This window comes from Diabrotica virgifera, chromosome 8 (genome assembly GCF_917563875.1).
Source record: "Diabrotica virgifera virgifera chromosome 8, PGI_DIABVI_V3a".
NCBI classification, from domain to species: Eukaryota; Metazoa; Arthropoda; class Insecta; order Coleoptera; family Chrysomelidae; genus Diabrotica; species Diabrotica virgifera.
Genome location: NC_065450.1, coordinates 148,058,169 through 148,061,898, shown reverse-complemented (window position 1 = coordinate 148,061,898; position 3,730 = coordinate 148,058,169).

Sequence of the window (3,730 nt, the reverse complement as noted above, 5' to 3'; positions counted from 1 at the left end):
ATTTTTAACATTCAAAATTTCACCATTTTCAATTTTATTAAGTGGGATTACTTACTTTTAGGTTCACTGATGATGGACTGAGAAGTCCGAGAACGTTCTGAACGTAATCCTTTTGGATTTTAATTTTTTTTTATTTTTATTAAATATACCAACTACACCAGGGAGTTTTACTTCACGTACAATTTTATTTAACTAGATGGTATACAGCCAACCTTCGGGTATTATCCCGTTTTATTTATAAGAAGAAGAGTTCTTGCCAGTAGCAGTATACAGTAGGAGACAGTTATGAGTTCCCAAGTTATCCAGGTAACACAAGATTGATCGCCTAATTGGTGTCTTCAATACCAAACTGGAACATTGGGAATTGACAAAATGTGCTATTTTCAGAAAAAGTCAGGATTTGTGTAAAATCAGATGACCCACGGAATCGTGTACTTAGAGGTCAAGGAAGATAAGCAAGAACAAAAACTGTCAGATCTGTTCACAAATATAAAAGGGAAAGTGTAATGTTCGGGAGATTAACTGTGATCCGTAAAAAATTCCTTAAATTTTAATGTTCGTGCATGATAAAGGACCTCTTCCACATACCATTAGAGCGACTAGAGACATTATTGAAGCAGAAGGTATCCCTTGTTTGGAGTGACCTGCTTGCTCACCCGAGCTTAACCCTATAGAGTATTTGTAGGATATGCTTAAAACAAAAATTAGAGCTCGCCGGGATAATCTACAACACACCGGACGGCTAGGAGAAGCTGCTCTTGAAGAATGGAGCAACCTACCACAACAAAATGCTGATAATGTAATTAGGAGCATGCCCACGCAAACTGAAGATTGCATAAGGACTAGAGGTGATAACACTGATTACCAAAAAAAACGAAAAAAAATAAAAACAATTTAAACATTACTTGTTTTACATTGAAACTTTTATGCTATTTACTTTAAAACACCTAGTTCCAATTTGTTTTTTAAATATTTTATTGTTTTATTTAATTGTTATCTATTTTTTTAGTTAATTGCTTAAATAGTTATTTATGATATAAGTGTTAAAAGTACAATTTTAAGGAAAGCATGTGAAGGTTTGCAGAATGAGCGAAGCGAATTCTGCAATTCATATGAGTGTCTTAAAAATGTACTTTTAACACGTATATCATACACTATTTTTTCTACAAACGTGTCAAAAAGCAATAATACAGTTTAAATTAAATTTTAAAAAACCTTTCAAAAAACTTTTTTCTACAACCGTGTTAAAAATGCAATTTATCTACTCTATGTCATATTATGTATAAGTTTTTAGTTTGTGAAAACTGTCCTTATAGATAGCAGTACGTGAAGGGTTTAAAGTGTGCGTGAAGTAACAATGTATTTTAAATGGGATTTACTTTTTCACACACTTTCAATTTTTTTTTTGGCACACTTTCATATAATCAAATATCCTTAACTTTCGCGTTGTCATGGTGATTACAATATGAGAAATGACCTACAACAAAATTTTTGACAGTTTTGTGGTTTGAAATTAGTTAGGATTTTTAAATGTCAAAGTTCTAAAAGTTGTAGAATAGAAATGAGTTCCAGTGACGAAGAGTTACAGTTTTTTTATTTGTTTATCGTAGACAAAATATTGTATGAAACTGTGCGTGAAGTACCTTTTGCGAACTTACGCGATGTATAGCACTCGCTCCGTTGTCGCTCGTGCTCTGAATATCGCGTGCGTTCGCAAAAAGCATACTTCACGAACTATTTCATAAATAACTATTTTAACACTCCATAGGAGCGTTAAAAATACTACTTTAAGGCACTAGTGCTTTAACATTTTTAAGGAACTGCAGTTAAAAGTGAATTGTGAAATGGTGAAACGTCAAAATATTTTTATTTCATTTATTAACAGTAATATTAATAGTACAACTTGCGCAATTTTAAAAAGGTGGTTTAAAAGGTTTATAAAATTTAATTTAAACTGTATTATTGCATTTTTACACGTTTGTAGAAAAAACAAGTTTTTCTACAACCACTATTCAAAGTGCACTTTTCTGCACGGTTTTATGTTAGCAAACTTGATATTTTCTCACAGTATGAGATATTTGACATTAGTGTACAGAAGAGTGACGTTTCTGTGCCGCAAAATGACGTTTCTGTGTCGCAAAGTTCTTTTCTGCACAGTTGACTACCTCATTCTGAGTAACGTTATATTCTGTTTACATCCGTGGACTACCGCATTCTGAGTAACGTTATATTCTGTTTACATCCGTGGTTAAACTTTAGACAAATATATAACCTATAAGACAATTATTATATTTAACTATAGCATAGAACCTAAATTATGGATGTTACAACTGTTTTATTTTACAATTTTATTCTTTTTAAACATTTTATAATTATCAAATAACCAATAAGGATTTAGCAACCTGTGCAAGAGACGTCGAATGAAGTAGGTTTTGTGTAAATCCGTGACTGCATAAATATAATGTCAATAATGTGTAATAATTGTTTAAATTTAAACAAATTAAGGCAGTGCATTAATTTTTTAACTGATTTCTCTGCAATTTATTTAGGTATAAGGAATTTAAATTGATTAGTAGGTATTAATTAAAGACAGTTTAAAATGTATCACATAGGTACCTATTATAATTAATCGTCGTTTGGAAATTGTGATTTTTATTTTTAGGAAAAACTCTGCTTGTAGAAAAAATATAGTGTGAAACACGTGCAGAAAGGTAATTTCTCACTCCTTTGAATTGCGGCACTCGCTTGCGCTCGTACCGCAACTTTTCAAACTCGTGAGAAATTAGTACCTTTCTGCACTTGTTGCACAATATACTATTTTAAGGCTCCTATGGAATGCTAAAAATTGCATTTTTAACACGTTTGTAGAAAATAGTTATTTTCCTTAACAAGTGCAGAAAGTCATTCTTTTCCGCACACGACTGCAGTTTGCCGAACGACGCGAAGCGGGAGTTCGGCAAACTGCAGTCGCGTGCGGAAAAGAGACTTTTTGCAAGATTTAGGAACAATATTTTTTTACAAGAGTCTTTAAAAAATTACCAAATATTAATCAATTAATTTAATTAATAGAAAATACATACACAAATTAATCCTTTGACAAGGTTGTCAAAACCAAACTTTCAATATAATTAGTTAGCATGACGACGATCTTGGTTTCCATGACCATGATTCAAAATTACTGTTATTGTCTACCGATTTGACTTTCGAATATTATGTCAAAATAATTTTAATTCATCGAATTGTCGCGTTAATTTCATTAAAACAGGAACACAATAAGATATATTTGAAATAAATTAGTAAATATTATCTAAATATTAGTTTATTGCATGTATTATAATTACTTTAAAGCCATATTAACATATCTAAATTACCACGCGTGTGGAAAAGTAAAAACCGCGTGCGGAAAAGTAACACGCGTGCGGAAAAGTAACACGCGTGCGGAAAAGTGAAACTTTCTAAACTAAAATGCGTGCGCGAAAGTATATATTTTTGTACGCTCGTAGAAAAAATAAATATTGTTTGACTTCGGGTTTTCGTTTTTTTAAATTCGCATGAACTAATAAGAAATATCAGATGATTTCATATAAGTTTGGTTGTGCGTATGTTTTTATATACCCTTAGTTCTTAGTTATAGGTTATATGTAACCAGAATCACTTCTGTCTTTTTGCATGCTATAATTATTGTAATAAATATTTCGTATACGCAAAGCCGTAAAATTATAAAATTTTA